At 38.3% G+C, this 26,849-nt stretch overlaps 1 pseudogene; it reads left to right on the top strand.

The window, feature by feature from the left end:
* Positions 1-6,609: 6,609 nt before the first annotated feature.
* On the top strand, positions 6,610-8,162 carry LOC136171995 (elongation factor 1-alpha 1 pseudogene; annotated as a pseudogene).
* Positions 8,163-26,849: the final 18,687 nt, after the last annotated feature.

The following is a 26,849-nucleotide window of genomic DNA, read 5'->3' as shown; positions in this document are numbered from 1 at the left end:
TCTTTTAAACTTCCTAAAATATCAAGAGTAATGATAAAGGTAAATTGAATCATCATGAACATTGGATTCATTTTAGTTCTAAAATGTGTTCTGTCTTAATTTGGAGGAAGGAGGCATCTTCCTAAATACTTTCACTCCGCTGCTCATTGCTTTCTTGTCTCTCAAATTATATTCTTGTGACCATTTTTAAAATTTGAATATATCTGGGAATATTTCAATTCATACTAGAATTTGATCCATGAAAAAGAATAGACCAGATAAATGTCCCTCCCAGGAGTTTCCTGGGGTCCTAAACAAATGCACTTAACTCTTTCCTTCTTAAGTGCCCTTTGGATCACAGAATATTCCTTACCTTTCCTCCCAGACTAATAGTTATCTACTGCTTCATATTTATTTGACTATATTACCACATAATTTTTATAAAACTAGAAGGTCTCCAGAACAGTGATTTTCTGCCTTCACAGAGATGTGGCTAGACATAGGTAAATGGTGGACTTCTACCATGAAAAATAATAATAAAAATAAATTTTTAGATAGATACCATCTCTTTCAACTATTCCTCTTGCCACCAGTTCGCACAAATTTCCATCTGCTGTATCAATTTCATGAGGCTCAAGGCATAGGATTAGATGAGGCACAGGTCCTATGTATGGGAAACTTACAGTTTAGATGTTGACAGGTTGCCTAGATTCCTGTGCAGTTGGCTGAGAAGAATGTAAATTCTAGTCTTAGTACCACTCTAAAGATGCTGTTTATTTTTTGTCTGACTCCAAGTTAGTCTCCCCTATCCAGAGGCAGCAAAAGGGAATTTTGCCATTGAACTGTTTCATACCAACAGATCATATATTTCACCAAAATGCTAAGATAGAAAGAGAGTACTTTGACTTCTGTTCCTTTACTTTTAAGGGCTCCTAATGGCTCAGTGGTTTAAAAAAAAAAAAAAAAAAGTCCACCTGCAATGCAGGAGATGCAGGAGACTCAAGTTTGATCCCTGGGTTGGGAAGATCCTCTGGAGGAGGGCATGGCAACCCGCTCCTGTGTTCTTGCCTGGAAAATTCCATGGACAGAGCAGCCTGGCGGGCTGCAGTCCATGGGATCACAAAAGTGGGACACGACTGAGCGCTATGCCAACAACTTTTAAACTTAAAGCTCTAAATATAAGCACTGTGTTCAGTTAATCAGAAAAAAAAAAAAAAAGAAAGGAATTTCATTGGAAGGCCTTTTCACATGAATAAACCTGAGGCTAGCATGTGGAAAGCCAGGTCAAGTGATGTGAAGGACTTTAGGTCCAAAGTCAGTAGTCCCAGCTGTAGACTCCACTCCGCCACAAAGCGGGAATGTGTCCAGCGTTTGCTGGGTCTCTGTTTCTCATCTCTCGTGATAAGAATACCTCTTAAAAAAAAAAAAAATACCTCTTAGCTCAGACACTGTCTGATAAGAACACTAATTTCAAGCATCATTTGCAACTGCAGAAATTGCAATTAGAACATAGGCTTTCTCCCTTGTAAATGGAAATTTTAGAATCAGATCCAGTTAGGGGAACAGAATTATGGCAGGAGAGTCTTCTAGAATCTCTTCCTATTGAGTTTGGCCTTCATCAGCGCAGATGGTGCCTATGAGGCTTTGTAAACCCAAGAGGAATTTATTACGATTTGCAAAGGTAAGGTCCCACGTTCTCTATGTTTCTTTGTATAGGTAAGAGCCTCTGAAAAAAAGAAGTGAAAATGTTATTTGCTCAGTTGTGTCTGACTGTTTGCAACCCCAAAGACTGTAGCCCACAAGGCTTCTCTGTCCATGGAATATTCCAGGCAAGAATACTGGAGTGGGTAGCCATTCCCTTCTTCAGGGGATCTTCCCGATCCCCAAACCCAGGTCTCCTATACTGGGGGCAAATTCTTCACCATCTGAGTCACCAAGGAAACCCAAGAGTTTCTAATGGAGTATATTTGAATTCAGTTGATTATATTTACCTTGTAGAAAATTTAATTATTGTTAGTGTAGGACAAGATATCTTAGAGAAATACTTCAAAGAATTAACTTGATTTCAGTGTTTCTGGTAGTCAAGAAAAAGGTGGTTTTCAATTTTTATGTATATATATGTATTTTCCCTGTAAGTGAAATGTGAAAGATAATACTTCTACAGCATTTTAATTTAGATGCTTTTTTAGTTCAAAAGAAGGATTAGAAAGTTGTTGTACATTAATCAAGAAAAACACAAGATTAAAGAACTAGAATAAATAGAAGTAAGCTTTTTTCTTCCCAGCTAGAATAGAAAATATCTCTCTCCTTGTCTCTGTCCCCTTCCCACCATTATCTCTCACTTCCACAGACTGCTGGAAACCCTAGGTTGATACCAAAATGTAAACATGTGAAGATACTACATAACCCTCTCTCCAAGCGGAGATTGAACAAAGGTGCCAGTGCAGTAGTTGGACTTATGTTAAATGTTTGTATATTTTTTCTTTCTTTAAATGCAGCAAATATTATTAATTCTTCTATTATATTTGCAATATCTTATGGTCTTGAAATGACTTAAGAGGTAGATTTACCTTTGCTTTATCTATGCTAAAATATTTTATAAGCAAAGTTATCATTAAAAGTATATTTCGAAGGAAAGGCATTTATCCCATTTAGGAAACTTGATCAGGTACTTTAAAAACCACTCGGTGTTAATTTATTTACAGGTAATCAGTAGGTAATTATAAGCAATGCTACTGTTTATTTGCTTGCATGTAAACTGAAGTTTTAAAAAACTTATTTTAAGGACTACTTAGTAGAGGCTATTCTCTATTCAGCTTTCCTCTACCATTCTACTTTCCTCTCAATAAATGCAGTTTTTATATGGAAATTATACAACTGATCATTTAGTTACAGTATATGAGATGTTCATCTTATTAATATATTCTAGTTAGTGGTTGTCAATATTGCTATAATTTTACCTGTACTTAGCCACTACATCCTATAATAGATAGATAGATAGATTGATCTCTTTCTTTTGAGGAGCTCTAAATGTTTCATGCACCCATTCAGAACATAAATTTTTCCTAGGTAGTAGACATTATCTTGGGTTTCCAGGTGGCTCAGTGGGTAAATAATCACCTGCAATACCGGGGACACAGGAGAGGCAGGTTCAATTGCTGGAGGGGGAAGATCTCCTGGAGGAGGGCATGGCAACCCACTTCAGAGAATCCCATGAAGAGAGGAGTCAGAAGGGCTACAGTCCATAGCGTCACAAAGAGTCAGACATGACTGAAACAACTGAGTATGTACAGACATTATCATATAGGAAAAAAGAGAAAGTTCAGGAGTGAGGCTTAGAATCTGGATCATCTATCTCTGAATCTGACTATAGGTTTTTATAAAATAATGGTAAACATTCTCTCAGCATGTACTGTGTGCCTAGCACTGTTCTAAAAGCGTTACATGTATAGTCCCATGTATAGCCTGTTAAGATGTCTCTGTTTTGCAAATGGGAAAATTGAGGTGTGGTGAGATTACATAAATTGCTCACAGTCACAGGTTAGTAAATGGAAGAGCTAAGCGCCATCCCAGTATATCAACATCCAAAACCCTACTGTAAGCGCTAAGTGATGTTTCAGTCCCACCGATGAGTTCCTGATCTTTAAGTAACAGGTATGCTTCCTTAAATTCATTTCTTTAGTTTTTATGCCATATGTACACAAAGCTTTGAGCTTTAGCATCCCTCTAAGTATTGGGAATTGCTGGGAATTGTAAAGTGGTCCAGGAAGAGTGAAAGCCTGCTTAGAGTCAGGAAGCATTTACATGTAAGCATATCTATCTAGCGGCTTCCCTTGTGGCTCAGAATCCGCTGGTAAAGAATCAACCTGCAATGCGGGAGACCTGGGGTCAATCCCTCGGTTGGGAAGATCCCCTGGAGAAGGGAACGGCTACCCACTCCAGTATTCTGGCCTGGAGAATTCCATGGATTGTATAGTCCATGGGGTTGTGGAGTCGGACACGACTGAGGGACTGTCACTTTCATATCTATCTAGTAAACTGCCCAAAAAAACTTAAAACTCAAATGCTCTAGGAATTCGTTATAATCTCTTTTCTTATTCTATACAAACATTTCCTTTCATACCTAATTGTGTATTATTAATACTACCTGATATTCTTTTCCTTATAGAGGGCCCCCAAAATTATAAATTTGGGTCCCACAAAACTTGGATCCTCCATTACTTGCTCTTGTGTTCTGTTTTGTTTTGCTTTGTTTTGTTTTTGCAAATAGAAAACAGTGTCATCCATTTTATAGTGAAAAACATGCTGGATGCTAGTACCAATGGGAAGGACTGGTTGTATCACTAACCTCGGACTGCCTCAGAATGTAAATGGTCATTTTAGAAGCTATTACAAGTGGATTATTTTAAAATAGTAGAGGGTAGATGATCTATTGATTCTGAATTATCTCAGCAATCTGGCATGTTGTAAATTTACCTGGCTACAAAGTACTTAATGCTAATAGTTAATGCAACATGTAAATAACTCAGTGACTTTTCAGTATCTTTTTAATGTATATCATAGGAATTCATGGTACATGCTTGTCCCGACCTATTGTCTTATTCCATTTGAGCTGCTGTAACAAAATACGACAGACGAACTAGCTTATAGAAACAAATTTATTTCTTGCAATTTTGGAAGCTGGAAAGTTCAAGATCAAGGCATCAGCAGGGTCAGGTAACATCCATCTTCCTAGTTCATACCCAGTGTTGCTTAGCTGTGTCTGCATATGGTGGAAAGAGTAAGGGAGCTCCCTGGAGCTTCCTTTGAAAGGCACCAATCTCATTTATGAGGGCTCCACCCATCTCCTTCTATCATCTTTGGGAGCTGAGCTTTAAGCAGTGAATCTGGGGTGACACTTTCAGACCACAGTACCTTAGGTGGATTTCAAAACTTGCTGATGGGTGACAGATTTTAGTTAGAAAAACAGTGAGAGAACTCATTGCTCCTTCGACAGAATTTTTTTTTTTTTTGCAAGGAATATGTGGATATGGGGAAATTAACTAACCTAATTGTCCTCCCTTGCATGCTCAGTCATGTCCAACTCTTTGCTACCCCAAGGGCTATAGTATAGCCCCCGAGGCTCTCTGTCCAAGGAATTTTCCAGGCAGGAGTATTGGAGTGGGTTGCCATTTCCTTCTCCCTGGAATCTTCCCGACCCAGGGACCAAACTTGCATCTCTTGCATTTCCTGCATTGGCGGGCAGGTTCTTAACTACTATGCTATGTGGGAAGCTCTGTCCTCCCATACCCAATCACTTTTCACAGTGAGAAACAGGACTAGCTGCCCCAAAGGGAAGCCAACTACTGACAATAAAGAGAAATCAGTCATCCAATATTCTGATGAGATTGTCATTGGTTTGTTGATTCTTTTATTAATTGGGAGTGAGTTTTTACTGACTTTTACTGCCCATTTTACACAGGTGCCTCACACTGGTTCATTGGCTACATTGTCTAATCATCCACAGGAGGCTAATTTAAATGGCTATTCTATTGGTGATTAAGCCATCAGTTGATGATGGAACCAGTGGTTGTTAGTATAAATTCCCCATCCAAAGATTTATTTTTCACGAAGTATTTAAATGTAGAAACTAGCTCAAGTTAGTGATTAAGAGATTTGATACGCTGGATAAGGAGTGATATTCTTCCACAGTATTCAATTACTGAGAACAATCAGCATATGTTAGCTAAATTGCACATCTTGTGAAAAAAAAAGTAGAGAATTGAATGAATACTCAATGTCTTTGCTAGAACTAAAGACTTTTACAAGTCTCCTGTTTGTATCCTATCTTTCCAAAAATGAAATCCATCAATAACCTTAAATGTAGTGAGCCTTGAAAAAGATTTTGTGAATCAAAGCTACCTTGCCACTTAAAGTTAACTGATTTCTAATCAAGGAAGCTTAATATAGATATTAATTGGCAAAGTAGAATTGCAGATGCACTTTCAGTAATGAATTTACTGCAGCAGTTGCTTTTTATCTGTGATGGGGTTATTTATCAAACGTCTGCCACATGTGGAAATTTGAAAGTACTAGGAAGCCTCACACTGAATTGAGGCCTTTATTTTTTTTTTTTTTTTTTTGAGGCCTTTAAAATATAAATCTGGAGAGTTTATTTGTAACCACTTTTTAATGTTTTTGCAAGATGTATAGTAATTATGATAACAGCCATTGGAGGCAAAATTTGTTATGCAGTTATTCCCATTTTTGGACAGAGGTGATCAATGACCCTTTCAGCAGATTTCCTTGGTGAGAGAAAAATTCTGTTGTCTTACAGCGTTATATGAACTATCTTAGCTCACTGAGCATAATACAGTCTTAATGAATGTGTGTTCTTGAGATGTGGTTAAGTAAGGAAACTGGTCATAGAAATCCTTCACTGTTTGTGTGAACAGTTCCTAATCTTCCTTCCTTCATACAACTCCTACTGTCATCTGTAGTAGGAGATGAGAACCACTCCAGGAGCACTTTATGTTCCAATAATTTGCTTCCTCTGCCTAAATGGTTAGTGCTTGGTCCTCTCTTCCTCCATACCTTGAATCTTTCACCTGATTGTGTTTAAGGAAGCCTTCTAAAGAAGGTGCAGCTTTTTCGCAACGGGTTTGCTGCTAGGACACAGGTGTCGTGAAAACCACCGTTAAACCTAAGCCAAAATGGGAAAGGAGAAGACCCACATCAACATCGTTGTCATTGGGCACGTAGATTCAGGGAAGTCTACCACGACTGGCCATCTGATCTACAAATGTGGCGGGATCGACAAGAGAACAATTGAGAAGTTCGAGAAGGAGGCTGCCGAGATGGGAAAGGGCTCCTTCAAATATGCCTGGGTCTTGGACAAACTGAAAGCTGAACGTGAGCGTGGTATCACCATTGATATCTCCCTGTGGAAATTTGAGACCAGCAAGTACTATGTTACCATCATTGATGCCCCAGGACACAGAGACTTCATCAAAAACATGATTACAGGCACATCCCAGGCTGACTGTGCTGTCCTGATTGTTGCTGCTGGTGTTGGTGAATTTGAAGCCGGTATCTCCAAGAACGGGCAGACCCGTGAGCATGCCCTTCTGGCTTACACTCTGGGTGTGAAACAACTAATTGTTGGAGTTAACAAAATGGATTCCACTGAGCCACCCTATAGCCAGAAGAGATATGAGGAAATTGTTAAGGAAGTCAGCACCTACATTAAGAAAATTGGCTACAACCCTGACACAGTAGCATTTGTGCCAATTTCTGGCTGGAATGGTGACAACATGCTGGAGCCAAGTGCTAACATGCCATGGTTCAAGGGATGGAAAGTCACCCATAAGGATGGCAATGCCAGTGGAACCACCCTGCTTGAAGCTCTGGATTGCATCCTGCCACCAACTCGCCCAACTGACAAACCCTTGCGTTTGCCTCTCCAGGATGTCTACAAAATTGGTGGTATTGGTACTGTCCCTGTGGGTCGTGTGGAGACTGGTGTTCTCAAACCTGGCATGGTGGTCACCTTTGCTCCAGTCAATGTAACAACTGAAGTGAAGTCTGTAGAAATGCACCATGAAGCATTGAGTGAAGCCCTTCCTGGGGACAATGTGGGCTTCAATGTCAAGAACGTGTCTGTCAAAGATGTCCGTCGTGGCAATGTGGCTGGTGACAGCAAAAATGATCCACCCATGGAAGCTGCTGGCTTCACAGCTCAGGTGATTATTTTGAACCATCCAGGCCAAATCAGTGCTGGATATGCACCTGTGCTGGATTGTCACACAGCTCACATCGCTTGCAAGTTTGCTGAGCTGAAGGAGAAGATTGATCGTCGTTCTGGGAAAAAGCTGGAAGATGGCCCTAAATTCTTGAAATCTGGTGACGCTGCCATTGTTGATATGGTTCCTGGCAAGCCCACGTGTGTCGAGAGCTTCTCTGATTATCCTCCCCTGGGCCGTTTTGCTGTGCGTGACATGAGACAGACAGTCTCTGTGGGTGTCATCAAGGCAGTGGACAAGAAGGCAGCTGGAGCTGGCAAGGTCACCAAGTCTGCCCAGAAAGCTCAGAAGGCTAAATGAATATTATCCCCAACACCTGCCACCCCAGTCTTAATCAGTGGTGGAAGAACGGTCTCAGAACTGTTTGTCTCAATTGGCCATTTAAGTTTGATAGTAAAAGACTGGTTATAAACGTGAACCCAAAACAACAAAGTAAATGGCAACGGGACCACACCTATCAATAATTACCTTAAATGTAAATGGGTTGAATGCCCCAACCAAAAGACAAAGATTGGCTGAATGGATACAAAAACAAGACCCCTATATATGCTGCCTACAAGAGACCCACCTCAAAACCAGAGACACATACAGACTAAAAGTGAAGGGCTGGAAAAAAATATTTCATGCAAATGGAGACCAAAAGAAAGCAGGAGTCGCAATACTCATATCAGATAAAATAGACTTTCAAATAAAGGATGTGAAGAGAGACAAAGAAGGACACTACATAACGATCAAAGGATCAATCCAAGAAGAAGATATAACAATTACAAACATATATGCACCCAACATAGGAGCACCGCAATATGTACGGCAAACGCTAATGAGTATGAAAGAGGAAATTAATAGCAACACAATAATAGTGGGAGACTTTAATACCCCACTCACAACTATGGATAGATCAACTAAACAGAAAATCAACAAGGAAACACAAACCTTAAATGATACAATGGACCAGCTAGACCTAATTGATATCTATAGGACATTTCACCCCAAAACAATCAATTTCACCTTTTTCTCAAGTGCACACGGAACCTTCTCCAGAATAGATCACATCCTGGGCCATAAATCTGGTCTTGGAAAATTCAGAAAAATTGAAATCATTCCAGTCATCTTTTCTGATCACAGTGCAGTAATATTAGATCTCAATTCCAGGAAAAAAATTGTTAAAAATTCAAACATATGGAGGCTAAATAACACGCTTCTGAATAACCAACAAATCATAGAAGAAATCAAAATATGTATAGAAATGAATGAAAATGAAAACACAACAACCCAAAACCTATGGGACACTGTAAAAGCAGTGCTAAGGGGAAGGTTCATAGCATTACAGGCTTACATCAAGAAACAAGAAAAAAGCCAAATAAATAACCTAACTCAACACCTAAAGCAGTTAGAGAAGGAAAAAATGAAGAACCCCAGGGTCAGCAGAAGGAAAGAAATCTTAAAAATTAGGGCAGAAATAAATGCAAAAGAAACTAAAGAGACCATAGCAAAAATCAACAAAGCTAAAAGCTGGTTTTTTGAAAAAATAAACAAAATTGACAAACCATTAGCAAGACTCATTAAGAAACAAAGAGAGAAGAACCAAATTAACAAAATAAGAAATGAAAAGGGTGAGATCACAACAGACAACACTGAAATACAAAGGATCATAAGAGACTACTACCAGCAGCTCTATGCCAATAAAATGGACAACTTGGATGAAATGGACAAATTCTTAGAAAAGTATAACTTTCCAAAACTGAACCAGGAAGAAATAGAAGATCTTAACAGAACCATCACAAGCAAGGAAATCGAAACTGTAATCAAAAATCTTCCAGGAAACAAAAGCCCAGGACCAGATGGCTTCACAGCTGAATTCTACCAAAAATTTAGAGAAGAGCTAACACCTATCTTACTCAAACTCTTCCAGAAAATTGCAGAAGAAGGTAAGCTTCCAAACTCATTCTATGAGGCCACCATCACCCTAATTCCAAAAACAGACAAAGATGCCACAAAAAAAGAAAACTACAGGCCAATATCACTGATGAACATAGATGCAAAAATCCTTAACAAAATTCTAGCAAACAGAATCCAACAACATATTAAAAAAATCATACACCATGACCAAGTGGGCTTTATCCCAGGAATGCAAGGATTCTTTAATATCCGCAAGTCAATCAATGTAATACACCACATTAACAAATTGAAAGATAAAAACCATATGATTATCTCAATAGATGCAGAGAAAGCCTTTGACAAAATTCAACACCCATTTATGATTAAAACTCTCCAGAAAGCAGGAATAGAGGGAACATACCTCAACATAATAAAAGCTATATATGACAAACCCACAGCAAGCATCACCCTCAATGGTGAAAAATTGAAAGCATTTCCCCTGAAATCAGGAACAAGACATGGGTGTCCACTCTCACCACTACTATTCAACATAGTATTGGAAGTTTTGGCCACAGCAATCAGAGCAGAAAAAGAAGTAAAAGGAATCCAGATAGGAAAAGAAGAAGTGAAACTCTCGCTGTTTGCAGATGACATGATCCTCTACATAGCAAACCCTAAAGACTCTATCAGAAAATTACTAGGGCTAATCAACGAATATAGTAAAGTTGCAGGATATAAAATTAATACACAGAAATCCCTTGCATTTCTATACACTAACAATGAGAAAACAGAAAGAAATTAAGGAAACAATACCATTCACCATTGCAACAAAAAGAATAAAATACTTAGGAGTATATCTACCTAAAGAAACAAAAGACCTGTACATAGAAAACTATAAAACACTGATGAAAGAAATCAAAGAGGACACAAACAGATGGAGAAACATACCGTGTTCATGGATTGGAAGAATCAATATTGTCAAAATGGCTATTCTACCCAAAGCAATCTATAGATTCAATGCAATCCCTATCAAGCTACCAACGGTATTTTTCACAGAACTAGAACAAATAATTTCACAATTTGTATGGAAATACAGAAAACCACGAATAGCCAAAGTAATCTTGAGAAAGAAGAATGGAACTGGAGGAATCACCCTCCCTGACTTCAGACTCTACTACAAAGCCACAGTCATCAAGACAGTATGGTACTGGCACAAAGACAGAAATATAGATCAATGGAACAGAAGAGAAAGCCCAGAGATAAATCCACGAACCTATGGACACCTTATCTTTGACAAAGGAGGCAAGGATATACAATGGAAAAAAGACAACCTCTTTAACAAGTGGTGCTGGGAAAACTGGTCAACCACTTGTAAAAGAATGAAACTAGAACACTTTCTAACACCATACACAAAAATAAACTCAAAATGGATTAAAGATCTAAATGTAAGACCAGAAACTATAAAACTCCTAGAGGAGAACATAGGCAAAACACTCTCTGACATAAATCTCAGCAGGATCCTCTATGACCCACCTCCCAGAATATTGGAAATAAAAGCAAAACTAAACAAATGGGACCTAATGAAACTTAAAAGCTTCTGCACTACAAAGGAAACTATAAGTAAGGTGAAAAGACAGCCCTCAGATTGGGAGAAAATAATAGCAAATGAAGAAACAGACAAAGGATTAATCTCAAAAATATACAAGCAACTCCTGAAGCTCAATTCCAGAAAAATAAATGACCCAATCAAAAAATGGGCCAAAGAACTAAACAGACATTTCTCCAAAGAAGACATACAGATGGCTAACAAACACACGAAAAGATGCTCAACATCACTCATTATTAGAGAAATGCAAATCAAAACCACAATGAGATACCATTACACGCCAGTCAGGATGGCTGCTATCCAAAAGTCTACAAGCAATAAATGCTGGAGAGGGTGTGGAGAAAAGGGAACCCTCTTACGCTGTTGGTGGGAATGCAAACTAGTACAGCTACTATGGAAAACAGTGTGGAGATTTCTTAAAAAAACTGGAAATAGAACTGCCATATGACCCAGCAATCCCACTTCTGGGCATACACACCGAGGAAACCAGATCTGAAAGAGACACGTGCACCCCAATGTTCATCGCAGCACTGTTTATAATAGCCAGGACATGGAAGCAGCCTAGATGCCCATCCGCAGATGAATGGATAAGGAAGCTGTGGTACATATACACCATGGAATATTACTCAGCCGTTAAAAAGAATTCATTTGAATCAGTTCTAGTGAGATGGACGAAGCTGGAGCCCATTATACAGAGTGAAGTAAGCCAGAAAGATAAAGAACATTACAGCATACTAACACATATATACGGAATTTAGAAAGATGGTAACGATAACCCTATATGCAAAACAGAAAAAGAAACACAGAAGTACAGAACAGACTTTCGAACTCCGTGGGAGAAGGTGAGGGTGGGATGTTTCAAAAGAAAAGCATGTATATTATCTATCGTGAATCAGATCACTAGCCCAGGTGGGATGCATGAGACGAGTGCTCGGGCCTGGTGCACTGGGAGGACCCAGAGGAGTCGGGTGGAGAGGGAGGTGGGAGGGGGGATCGGGATGGGGAATACGTGTAACTCAATGGCTGATTCGTGTCAATGTATGACAAAACCCACTGAAATGTTGTGAAGTAATTGGGCTCCAACTAATAAAAAAAAAAAAAAAAAAAAAGAAGGTGCAGCCATCCAGTGTAAGTCCCACTTGCCCAAACCTGTCCACATGGAGAGAGGCAGGATTTGATTCTCACAGAATGGACTAGGAAACAAAAATACAGGGTTAGATAAGAGAGGAAATAAACATGTATTTTACATTTGTTTATTTATTTATTTTTATTTTGGCTGTGTGCTGGGTCTTCGTTGCAGCTCATGGGTTTTCTCTACTGGCAGTGCTCAGGGTCTTCTCTAGTCGTGGTACGCAGGCTTCTCTTGTTGCGGCCCGAGTGCTTCAGAGTGTATGGGCTCAGTAGTTGCAGCTCATGGGCTTAGTTGTCCTGTGGCATGTAAGATCTTAGATCCCTGACTAGAGATCAAACTCACATCCCCCACATTGAAAGGTGGATTCTTAACCACTGGACCATCAAGGAAGTCCCCTACTGAATGTTTATTTAGATGGGCACTTAGTGCTTTCATCCTGAGTACTATGTGAAACTTTTCCCTAGATAGCATCTTAATGAAACCTTGATTGATTTCCCAAAGACAATTAGGCTCAAAGAAGCAAATCACCAGAAGGAGAGTTAGTCAGCAGCTGAAGTAGAATCCAAGAAGTGTGTCTGAAGACAAAGTTCATTACAACAGGCTCTCAGAGGTCCCAAATTAATCTGGGACTGACCCAGGACTACATTCATGTTCCTACCTTCCCAGCCAATGTTATTTTACTAGACTATGCTGCACCATCATAGCTACAGCTCCATCAGTTCAGAGCAAGAGCTAGATTGTCCTCCCAATACGGTGACTAATGAAGTAGCTTAGGTGAAGGGTCTGCTGCTTCTGCTGCTGCTGCTAAGTCGCTTCAGTCGTGTCCGGCTCTGTGCAACCCCATAGACAGCAGCCCACCAGGCTCTGCCGTCCCTGGGATTCTCCAGCAAGAACACTGGAGTGGGTAGGTGAAGGGTCTAGAGACTTCCAATTGAGAGGCCAGCCATTCAATTAGTCATCCAACTACATGTTTGAGACAGCAAACGTGGGGGGAGGGTGGGGTCTGAGTCAGTCAAAATCAACTCTCTTTTCACAAATGTAACCTAGTGTTGTTGCCATCGGGGAAGAAATTTGGCTTCATTAAATAACAAGTAGCTGTGGTGGTTGATTGATGACAGAGCAGAGCCGTCTTGCTTACTCTACAGATGGAGAATTTTCATTGTGGTCATCACCCTGAGTGTTTTCAGGGCTTATTTTCAAGACCTCCAAGCTCAACTGCCCTGTCTTGATACTCCAGCACAATATTGTTCAAATTTGTGATTACTTACTAAATATTTGAATGGCTGTTGTCTAGATATACTTTCTCAGAACAGTGCTATTGTGTCTCCGCTGTGTGGTAACCATTGCTTTCGAGATCAAGTTAAATGCCAAAAGAAATAACTAACTCTTCAAAGCCAATTTAATTAAATGATTTTCAGCTGCCTACTGCATGCCAGGTAGTTATAGACCCTAAAGGGGTTACATATATGAATATGTAGCTTGTTTTTAAAATTCTATTTTTTCTTTATTTGGCTGCACTGGGTCTTAGTTGTGGCATGTGAACACTTGGTTTCAGCATGTGGGACCTACTTCCCAGGCCAGGGATGGAACCCAGGACCCCTGCATTGGGAGTGCAAAATGTTAGCCACTGGACCATCAGGGAAGTCCCAAATAAGTAGTTTATCAAAGGAGGAAAACAGGTGCACAGATAACGCTAGTGTAATTCACACTGCGCTGTAGTAAAAGTCCAGGATAGGGACAGCTAGTTTTTATTAGGAGAATCAGCAACATGTCAAAGAAGAGGACACGTTTGATCTGGGTCTGGAAGACAAAGAGCATTCACATGGAGAAGTGCTTTGGATGAGCCGGCAGAGAGAAGAACGAATTTTACAGGCAGGCAGGCAGCACAAGAAAAGTAGGTTGATATGAAAACACATGTTTAGAAAAATACAAGTAGAACCAGACTGAGAGATGAGGAAAGGAAAGAGGTTGTTGACATTCCAAGGCAGAGGAATCTAAAAGATTTTGAGAAACAAGATTGCAAGTTGCTAATGAGATACACCTTCATTTTGTAGGAAATGGAAACTTTTATGAATTTATAAATAAAGCAGAGAAAGGAAGATTGTTTTGGACATACAGCAGTTTCAAGATGTCAATTGGGTAAGAAATAGAAAGTGATTCTGCCCACCTCAAAATAATACCTAAGAAGAGTTTAAATAAATGTCACCTAGATTTCTATGGCAGTGAGTTAATTTTAACCGTGGATGTTAATACTCCAACTCACTATTTGAAATATACTTCCCACTCCAGACTTCTGTTATGTAGCAAATGTGTGAGAAGGTAATTTTATCTGAAATATTTGCTGGGGAGAATGATAGCATGAAGGCATATCTTTTTTTGCACTAATAAAGATGGTAGAATAAGCAATTGCAGCCATGCTGTTTTGAAATCATAATCTCTTAGCATGGTTCTAAGAATTTAATTTAGAAAGTATAGTTCTAGAAACAGTGTCAGATGCAATGCAAAAACTTTCTTTGTCTGAATTGTAAGTGCTTTCTGAGTTGTAAGTGCTACTTGAAGGAAGGTGTTACCCTGCCTTTGCATTGCCTGCTTTATAAGATACAAGACTCTGAAGACTCATAGAACTTGAACAAGAAAATAACAGAAAACATAAACACAGTAAAGGATGAGGTATAATGAAGTCATCCTTATTTTTACTGTCTTTGAGAGGCAAATAAGTTGGTCATCTGGATTCCTTTACCTCTCTTTCGACCTGACCGTTTTAATTATGTACATTTCTTCATGTGACTATTCTGTGTATGTACTGAATTTTCTTTATCTTTTTGCTGTATAATGTGCAATTATACCTATATTATCATAGGGCGTATTTTCAATTGTTGTCTTTTTTTAAGGAGTCATGACTTAATTAATTTTAATCCTTCATTGGTGCTTTAAATTCCTTAAATGAGAATAATGCAAACTAGAGTGATTTTCACCTTTTTATTAGAAAATGTGAAACATATGCAACTCATAATCACCTGGTTGTTCTTAGCCCAGGGCATCTGGAGAACCTTTTCAAGATTTCTGCTCTCCTCAGGCACTTACCAAAGGGAATAAAAGATTCAGTCGTTTTAACTGTATGAAGTAAATCCAGATTTGATTATTAAGGTTTTCTATTTCTTACTTGCTGTCACAAACCCATCCCGGAATTTAATTCACCTACTAGACATTTCAAACTAAATGTTCAAATAAAAATGGCCAAACACTAATAAAGACTTCCAACTAGAGAATGATGTGAGATTGAGTCAAGAACTCAATTTCATTTTTGTTTAGAGGGAAGCAAATTGTAGAATATTGATAGTCTCTGTTTTAATGAATCTGAGAATTAAGCCATCTTTCAAACATTCCACAAACTTCTATAGCTGTGGACATCTTCATGGGTATACTGATTACAAACATGTCAATCTAGGTGCGTTACACAGAGACACTCTCTCCTTAGTTCAGCTAAAAGGTGGCAGTAGTGACTAGGAAAGAACAGCTTAATTAAAATTCTTTTAAATAAGAGTTTCTTGGATCATTAGTAACAGAGAACTATGAGAAATTGCTGGTTTGCTCACTCTACACATAAGAATGATTTGATGGCTGATACAGGTTTTATTTGTGAATAATCATCTTAATGTGATAATAAATGAAAGAAATCTCAAGTTTTATTCCTTTTTGGTTATTACAAGTGTTTGGGGTGCTCTTCACCCTCTCCCATCACACTGTGACTCCTCAGATGGTCACCCTAAGCCACAGTCTACGGCAGCCCCATGGCACTGTCTCTGTTGCACTATCTTCTCTTCATAGTAGTTTCCAGTATCAGATGTTTCCTTATTTATGTATTTATATATTATATTACCACCATTCTTTACTCTAGGATGTAAACTCCATGAAGGCAGGAATGTTTCTTGTCTTGTTCAACATCATATTCCAAGCCCCTAAATCTGACTAGGGTGAGGTCTGAGCTCAGTCATCAAGAGGGTATAATTTTGATGAATCTGGTTTGTATTGCCCATGGAATATAGGAAAGTTTTTGCTTTCCTTAATAAAAGTGTGTGCTGTTCAGAACATGAGCTTTTAAAATCCCTTTGACATAGAGATATTTATGTGAAAGTGTTAGCAGTAGGAAAATATTCATGTGACTCATTTGCTTCTGTATCATAACCATACTGCTATGGACTTAATTGTGTGCCTCCCTCCACAAATTCATACACTGAAACTCTAACCCCAAATGTAACCATATTTGGAGATAGGACCTTTGGAAGTTAATTAATTTAAATGAGGTCTCAAGACTGGGCCCCTAATCAAATAAGATTAGTGTCCTTACAGGAAAAGATGCCTAGAGGACTCATTCTCTCTACTGCGTGAAGAAAAAGCCACCATCTGAAAGCCATGCCGAGAACTTCCACCAGAAACTGAATTTGCTAGTAAGTTGATACTGGACTTCCCAGTCTCTAGAACTATGAGAAAATATATTTTTGTTGATTAAGTCACCCAGTCTATGGCATTTTGTTAGGGAAGCCTGAGCAGACTCATACACATACCAATCAATGTACTCTTGTTTTAATGAGTTTATTAGTAAATTTTCTATTTTTTTCATGCTAAAATAATTGGGTCTTGTTATGCTTATGCCACTGACGGCATTACTTGAAATGCAATGGTGATGAAATGAATGAGGAAGAAAGGAAACAGTTTTGTAAGATCAAAGCTGAAATTTACACAATATAAAGCTCTTCCTTCTTCAATGTTCATTGTTTTTGTGTGATAGGTTTCCAAAATAGCTGGTATTGTATGGACAAAGAAACAAGCACTTTACTTGTCATCATATTACTGCTACTTCTACTTTAGATTGATCAAAGGGATAGTCTTTTGGAAGAAGATGAATTAATATCTTCAAATGGCATAATATTCTGCGAGGTCAGGAAAACACTAGTGTGTAGTTCTTGAGCACTCCTTGGACTTTAGGAAAGCAGGACAACAGCAAAAACATAGGCACGAAATAATTTCTGTGTCCCTCTGTGATATTTTTAGGAAGCAGGTCTAGCATAGCGCAGAAAACCAACCATGGGCATACATTATTAACTTAGGAACCCTGCAAACACTTTGTGACCTAAGGTTTTTTTGTTTGCTTATTTTGTTTTCAAGGCATAATGGATATAGGAGTCTATGAGAGTAAAGAAAAATAATTGAATATAAAGTGTGTTAGTCGCTCAGTTGTTTCTGACTGTTTGTGACCCCATGGTCACAAGGGTCCTCTGTCTGTGGAATTCTCCAGGCAAGAAAACTGGTGTTAGTAGCTATTCCCTTCTTCAGGGGCTTTTCCTGACCCAGGGATTGAACCTTGGCCTTTTACATTACAGGTAGATTCTTTCCATCTGAAACACCAGGGAAATATTGAAAATAAAGGCTCATCCAAATTATATTGGTCATGTTAGCATGCTTTATATACTAATAACCTAAATTAATGGATGAAGAAGGTGCATACATTGCTTTAATTAACAACAGCTGTGTTATAGCAACATTATAGGGGCTTATTATGGCATCATTTATTAAGAATGTGTTGTCATACATTTTATAGCATGTATTATAAAAAGTTATTAAAGAGTGCAGTTACATCTTGAAATAATTCAATAAATATTAATAAAGCATTTGTGATTGTGCCCTTAATTTAAAATGTTATCATTATCTTTCAAACATATGTCAGCATCAGGGGCTGAGAAACCACTTCTGACCACATCAGTGTTCGATAGTGTTGACTCAGCTTCTCTGAGTGTGTGTTAAATATCCTCTCTCTTCATTAATTTGGAAACTCTCACTTCCTAAAGGGTAGTTTGTGAGCCTCCCAATGTGCTACCTGAATCTCAATGGGAAAATAGAAAAAAGATTAAATCCCCCAAATCTTATGTACTGAACTTTAAACAACAGTTATTTGTCACTGGCTTGCTCAGTGGCCTAGCAGTAAAGAATTCACCTGCAATGCAGGAGACACGAGGCAGGTGTTCAACCCTTGGGTCGGGAAGATCCCTAGGAGGAGGGCATGGCAACCCACTCCAGTATTCTTGCCAGGAAATCTCATGGACAAAGTAGCCTGGTGAGGTCTTAAAGAGTTGGACCAGACTGATGCAGCTAAGCACGCACTTGTAACTCGAGTACTAGATTCTGACCGCCGTTGAATTTCCATATCATACCTAAGTAACGTTTGGACGATTTTCTTTTAGTTCTCTTGCTTACATTACCAAATATATTTATTGATGTAGAATTTTTCTCTCAAAACCTGGTGGTATTCCATAGTCCATTAATTGCTTTGAAACCTCATCAGTCAGTTTTTAATTTGCTACCATTTGTGGGTAACAATACTGAAGGGAATGGTTACAAACAAGACCATTTACTTCAATTAGCCATTTGCTTTAGGAAACATCAGTTTGCAAAAGTAAGGGTAAGAAATCTTCCCTAGATGAAATGTATGGAAAACAGATGTAGCATTTTTAAAATGAGAGATTCTTGAACAAATCAATGTAAAGTTCTGAAATGTGTCCATTTACAGTGTAGAAAATTAAAAAACCTTGTAAACTATAGCTGAGATTAGTAAGATCTAAAAACAGACAAAAATCATAGAATTAATATTAACGTCTCCATACAATATAGAATACAAAATAATGAATAACTAGTTCTTGAGCTCAATCTCTCAGTTTTGTTCCCCTCCCCTGAAAAAAAATTATCTGTGAGGCATTATCTGCATACTATACATGTGAAAACTTAGGTTTGGGAAAGTTCATAAATTTGCCTAACATATGTGCATTATATCCCTCAGGATAAAAATCTTTACAATTATAAAGACAATGGGCTTTCCTCATAGCTCAGTTGGTAAAGAATCTATGCTAGGACAAAAGAAGTGCATTTTGGAAAGTGTTGATTATGGTTTAAAGTAAAAGTCCAGTGGCCAAATGACAAATGCCCATTCCATGTAATTGATATTGCATAGGACTGAATCATTTCATGTCAAAACTATATTCCATATAACTACATTAATTAAACGTACATATTATAAAATTAAGAACAATACACATTTTACAAAGATAGGAATATCATTAATATGAAGTTATTTAATAAGAACATATTCTTTACTATGTTCTCTCGTCAGTGGCTTTTCTTGCCTATTTCTGGGGTGGATGCCCCCCTACTTGTTTTTAATCACTTAATTACTGACTAAAAAATGGCTAACAGCCATCTTGTATGATACGTTCCAGTACTTCTTAAACAAATATTTAGTAGTCTTATGCATGGGAAAGATATTACTCATATCATTTCACAAATGTATGTTGATTATTTATTATGTACAAAGTATTTCTGAAAATGTCATGATCTTGCTTTGCTGTCTTCAAAATATACAGTATTACAATGAATGCATTTTTTTCTGAATCAGTAACCTCTTGTAAAATCTAATTTTAACTTAATACATAGCTAAAGTTCTCTGATGGCTCAGGGGTAAAGAATCCTCCTGACAGTGCTGGAGACAAGGGTTCAATATCTGGTCAGGAAGATCCCGTGGCAACTCACTCCAGTATTCTTGCCTGGGAAATCTCATGGACAGAGGAGCCTGGTGGGGTAGAGTCATGGGGCTGCAAAAGAGTCAGACAAGACTTGGCAACTAAGCAACAACAATAAAAGATAATGACTATTGGCAAGGATATAGAGAAATTGGAATCTTCATGGACTGGGAATGTAAAATGATGCAGCCACCATGGAAAACAGTATGGGGATTCCTCAAAAAAATTAAAAATAGATCTGCCATGTTATCCAGCAGTTGTACTTCTCAGGATATAGCCAGTAGAATTGAAATAAAGATCTCAAAGAAATATCTGCACTCCATGTTCATTGTAGCACTGTTTTTTAATAGCCAAGATCAGAAACAACCCAAATGTCCATCAACAGATGAATGGATAAAAAATGTGCTTTATGCAAGCAAAGTAATATTTAGCTTTCAAGAAGAGGGAAATCCTACCATTTGCAACAAGATGAATGAACTTGGAAGACATTATGGTAAGTGAGATATGTCTGTCACAGAAGGACAAATAGTGCATGATTACACTGTTATAAGATATGTAAAATAGTCAAACTTATAGAAGCAGAAATAAAATGGTGGTTGCTAGAGGCTGGAGGGAAGGGTAAATGGAGAGTTATTATTCAGTGGGTGTAAAGTTACATTTTTACAGGATGAATAAGTTCTAGAGATCTGCTGTATAAATACTGTGCCTATAGTTAACAATAAAGTAGTGTATATTTAAAAATTTGAGAGTAGACTTCATGTTAAGTGTTTTATAACAAAAAAAAAGGGGGAAAGATACAAGGTAATTTTTCCAGATGATGGATATGTTTACCTTGATAGTGGTGATGGTATCACAGGTATATGTATGTGCCCAAACACATCACATTGCTACATAAAAGATGTGTATTTTTTGTGCATCAATTACAGCTCAATAACACTTTAAAAAAGAGGAAAGTTAAATCTTCAAATAACCAGATCTTTAGGCTTGTTTGGTGTGTAACTCCTCAGGCAGTATTTCACGGTGAGGCATGTGCAGGGCTAGAGTTGATCTCTAAATATTCTTATTCTGGGGCTGTGTCCAGTGTGGCCACTAGTTTTATTCTGTTTTGCTTTCTTAAATAAGAACACCCTAACCTGAAAATTCATCTAACTTCTTTGTCCATATATTCACTTGCTTGTGTATGTGCGTGCTAAGTCACTTCAGTTGTGTCTGACACTTTGCAACCCTATAGACTGTGGCCTGCCAGGTTCCTTTGTCCCTCAGATGCTCCAGGCAAGAATACTGGAATGGGTTGCCAGGCCCTCCTCCAAGGGATCTTCTTGATCTAGGGATCGAACCCCCATCTCCTGCGACTCCTACCTTGGCAGATGGATTCTACCACTGAGCCACCTGGGAAGCCCATTCACTCAGTTATCTAATCTATTAACCATTTTTTTAACCCACTGAGATTCATTTTTGGTCATGGGTTCTGAATCAGACCTAACTTGTAATCAGTGAAAATATTACTCCTGACTGCTCTGGACTGAAAAGCATTTAGATCCAAGCCATTCTTTTGGTCATTTCAAAATGTATAACCATATATGTATCAGAATGATATGAACTGCTTAGTTCTCAAATCTATTTTCAATCATTTTTTGCCCTGGACACAGGGTGATTCAATTTTCCATAAGGTAAGCTAACAGGATATTTTGGATATTTTTGCCTTGGGTATATATATTTAGGAGCACAGCCCAACATTCGCTGCTAATCCTTTTTAAAGTTCTGTCAAAATATTATACAGGTAACAAAAATAGTAAGTTAAATTTATATTATTTTTTGTTACTAAAATGATGTCTTGAGCTTAAAAATCAAATGACAGCAAAGAAAACTTCAAATATTACCAAAATGTAAAAGATACAAAAGTAAAAGTGTCAAAAAACTTGCTTTTTCTAGATCTTTTTGAGATGTCTTTTCACCAGCTTCTTTATACTGAAAGTGAAAGTCACTCAGTCATGTCTGACTCTTTGTTGATTCCATGGACTGTAGCCTGCTAGGTTCCTCTGTCCATGGAATTCTCCAGGCCAGAATACTAGAGTGGGTAGCAGTTCTCTTCTTCAAGGGATCTTCCCAACCCAGGGATTGAACCTAGGTCTCCGGCATTGCAGGCAAATTCTTTACCGTCTGAGCCACCAGGGAAGCCCAAGAATACTCGAGTGGGTAGCCTATCCATCCTCCAGCAGATCTTCCTGACCCATGAGTCGAACTGGGGTCTCCTGCATTGCTGACGGATTCTTTACCAGCTGAGCTACCAGGGAAGCCCTTTATACTGAGGGGTGAAGTAAAGATGGGCATCTATCATAAACCATAAGAATGATTAATACTCTGGATCATATATTCCCTCATCACTTGCTCATGGCCAGATTCCTCTTGAGCCTAAAACTAACTCCATTCCTACTCTGAGTCTGTAGCACCAAGCTCATTTGTATAATTCATTTTGCTCTCATGGAATGCCAAGTGTGGACCAATAATCTGATTTGGAAAATAGTGAGCAATTGTTTGGGGAAGTTGCAATTGTTCTTGTTTTGGGGTTGCTTGAATTACAAATCCAGCGTCATGGAGTGTATTGATCCAAACATGTTTGTGTCACAGAAGTAAATATCACAGAAATACCAATATTTGAATTTAAAATATGGCAGTATTGTCCGACATTCACTGCCTTTTGGCAGACAATTCAGTGAATCTGTGAATGTATTCATGCAAATAATTGTTCATGATCAGACAAAGTCTCTTGACTGCTATTGTTAGCACCCAAAACACAATGCCATAGCAGGGTTTTGGAAATATCTTTTGAATTTTTCTGAATTGAACACATACACAGGGACATAGAGTAGGGTTCACACTGGTTTGCATTTATTTTTGGCTCCCTGTCTGTTCCCCTTATACCTCAGAGCCCGTCAATCCAAAGCACAGTTTTATAAAATGTAGAACTTCTTGTTTCAGGCAAGTGTTGTTTGATTACTGCTTCTGTAGACCAAAGAGATGGTAAAAAATCAATAATTTTCTTATTTTTAGAGGTTGCAACAATTCCAGCACCACCCATCACTAATATTGAGCAATGCGTGGGTTTCTTTAATAATGTTTTTCACTTATAAATGATCTTTTGGCAAAGACCATGAGACCACAACAAAGTCACTGGAAATCACTGAAAAAGAAAACATTTTGGTATAAAGAGTTTATGAAAAATGACACCTTGTTGCAGTTTTTCCAAGCAAATTATAACTGCCTGTCACACAGACAAGGGTTGCCATGGTAAGCAGTTTTTTGAATAGGTGAGCGATATAAAAGTAAGATAGAGTATGTGTGAAGCTGGAGGGAAAGGCAAGTTCAGGTTGCCTGGAGCAAGAATAACTTCAGTATTTTAAATAATGGGAGAACACAGCACCCTTTCTCCAAACGTGGTGCAGGCAAATATATATTTTTCACTCTCAGGCAGTTTCTTTCTAAAATATTTAGGGTAGGAATTGCTACTGGTTAGTGGAGGAAAAGACTGAATCAGAGAAATGTTTACTAGCAGGTTAGGATTTGTTGTTCATTGATTCTAAGGAAAATGAATCAATATTCATCTCTTTCTCTCACCTCTTCCATGTACATCATTCTCATTGTGCCATGTGTGGAGAAGAATTTTAGACATTTGGTCCTCAAGCAATAGACAAGAAGGTAAAAAATACAATAATTCTAATAGATAAAGTTCGTAAGATTATTTAGTATGACACTTTTATTTTTCTAATTCCCTAAGTGAAGAGCTGTCGTGTTTACCTTGTTAATTCACTTGATACCACTTAAAGTGGAGACACTTGTCCATGTGTATCAATATATTTTGCATTTTTGAATACTTGCATGCCCTTTCACTTCTGGGTTCTCTTTTGTCTACCTACATTCTTTCCTTCAGTTTATCTAACCCTGCAAATTTTAATAGTCTATATGCTGCTGGCTAATCTAACCTGAAATCACAAGGAAAACAAACTTGTAGATGCCCTTCATATTGCTGGGGGCCAATCATGGCGACAAGAGCAGAGGATGAGAAGCTGCTCTGTAGAGGGCTTGGTGGTTAGCTGGAGGGGGGCTTCCCCAGTGGCTCAGCCGGTAAAGACTCTGCCTTCAATACAGGAGATGTGAGTTTGTTACCAGGGTCGGGAAGATCCCCTGGAGGAGGAAATGGAGGAATGGAAACCCACTCTAGTATTCTTTTTTTTTTTTTTTAATTTTTTTAATTTTCCAGTGGGTTTTGTCATACATTGATATGAATCAGCCATAGAGTTACAGGTATTCCCCATCCCGGTCCCCCATCCCACCTCCCTCTCCACCCGATTCCTCTGGGTTCTAGTATTCTTGCCTGGGAACAGCCCGTGGGGTTGCAAAGGCTTTGATGCGACTAAGCTAGCACACTTGACCGCTACTCAAGCCTAAGAGGTGGAAGAAAAACCAACCGCTGGAACAAGGTTTCACCTGGAGTGGGAATAGGAAATAAAGATTTCACAAGAATGCATATGTTTGCTTACGGAAGTCAAGGACAAGACCCTTTGTAAAGGCTCTGGACAGAATATAACAGAAGGGGGCACAGTTGCGTGGTTTGGATTGAGCATCAGAACTCTAGTCCGGGGAAAACAGACCAAAGCAGTGTCCTATGGCAGGACAACTGAACTACTGTATAGATTCCATTAAAACTAGGGCTTGGAAGGATAAGATGAGGACTTAATCAAAGGGGATACTACTAAGAAAGTAAACATATCATTAATAAAACTATTAGATAAGATCAGAGAAGTGTCAATCAGTAAACTGGTTTAAAGCTGATTTCTTGCAAATTGAACTGGAGCTTTGAATCCCCTAAGAAGTCGGATTGGTATCAATGAAGGAAACTGGAATGAGCCTGCAGGAGGCTCCCTAGTCATAAAAGAGAAAGACTATGAGGAAGAGTAACCAGAAATCTACAGCTATCTAGTAATCTCGTTTCTGATATTTTTTCTCTACTTATTTTAAAGTGTTATATTAAATTTTCTCATTCTTCAGCTGTTTTAAATTGGACATCATGGTTAACATACTAATAAGAGATTACATTCTCTTGCTTTTGTCTATGGGTTGGAAGTAACATGAAATTTATTTGGATTTATATAGTTTACATTGAAATGGGTGCTTTAGTCAATGAACCTCAGAAATTCTAAGATTGTACCATTATGTAAACTTATTGAATTCATAGAGAAGATAACATAACATGAAGGACTAGATATCCAAACCTCAAATTTGGTCTTATTTATAGTTATTGTTTTTAATATTTGTTTTAGAAATTTGTCATTTATCTGCTTTTAATTCAGTAGTGAATTTTACAATTGATGGCATCTTTGATTCAAAAAATTATTACAGAGTCAGAAGTCTTCTCTGAGCAGGTACTTTTTGCCCAAAACTAACCCTCAACAACAGCAGTGGTTTTACATCTAGCATATACCATTCTGGGCTAGGCTATTCATGTCATGTGTACTGAAGCCACGGCCTTCTCTTCTAGATTTACATCTCTGAGAGGGACATTGTCTCTTCATCTCCACCTGAAGGAATAATAAATAGGGCCCCTTTCCCAGGCAATCATAATTTGCTCTTCATATTATGGAGTTTATGGTATAGACATTCACATTGTGATGGACAGAAAGAAATAAGAAAGATTCCTAGGGGATGTCTATGACTGATTTGTTTTTGTATTGACTTCCAAAGTGTAAACTCTGATAGCAGAGTTTGTCTTTCTTTCTAAGATATGTGTTAATGTGCCCAAAGGCTAGTAAGCAAATTGACTGCATTTAATATGCCTGATAAATAAAGGCATGAAGCCACCAATTTTGTTTAAAAGAGAAGAGTTTACTTGTTTTTCTAAAAAGGATAACTTTTCCATAAATGAAGACTGAAGAAACACACTGTTAGTCTGACATACACTGAAGCAGGAAATCATAGCAGAACAATTCTGATTATGCAGAAAAGAATATGCAAGTCGTTTACTGGGTGGTTTTGTGCCACCCCCCCTACATACTGTTGGCCATCTTCATGTGAGAAATTAAGGGGCAAAGGATTGGGAAGAGACATACTTCTGGGCAACAATTGCAGTAAAGAGCCCCCTGAAGCTACTGAGCCTAAAATTCATGTGTTCAATGAAACAAGTAAGGAAAGATGATGGCATCCTGAGTGCCCTGCTGATTACTCTGTGAAATTAGAGTCCACTGTCTTTATCAACTCATTCTTTTTCAGTTTCGAGTGGAACTGAGTCAGGAATTGATCCAGAATTCCCCAAGCATGTTGGTCAACTAGGGCTTCAACAGATCTATCTTTTCATTCTGGTTCAATCCCTATACCTTATAGCTCTGGAAGAGGGAGAATGTTTTTACTTTGTCTTCATCAACAAGCATGTCCAAGTATGAGTTTTAGAAATAATTTTATAAATCATTTTAGTGTGTATTCCATATTTAATACAAATATCAAATATATATGAAAACAAACCAGCTGTATCACTCAGCTTCTGAGTTATATTACCAGGTTTTCACAAGTCCAAGGTCACAGCATTACCGTATCATGTTCCACAGGTGGCAAGAAAGCATGCTAGTGAAGCATAGAACTGGCGGGATGAACCATTAACACCAATGTTATTCCTTTGGCTTTTGAAGGATGGTATTCTCCCTGACATTGATGTTTTCTGATGTGGGAGATGCGTCCTTCTTCGGATTTAGACTAAAGATGTTCATGAAGCCAAAACTGAGCTTGAGCTGTGAAATGACAACCCTGTTTGGCAGAGAGGAAAGCTCAGCCCTATCCCGTACTACTCCTTGAGTGCCAGCAGCCCACCTCGAGGAGACTCAGTGCAAAAATGTGGTTAGGGCTCAGCCACAATTGCT

Source organism: Muntiacus reevesi, chromosome 7 (assembly GCF_963930625.1).
Source record: "Muntiacus reevesi chromosome 7, mMunRee1.1, whole genome shotgun sequence".
NCBI lineage: Eukaryota > Metazoa > Chordata > Mammalia > Artiodactyla > Cervidae > Muntiacus > Muntiacus reevesi.
This window is presented reverse-complemented; position numbering and strand designations above follow the sequence as displayed.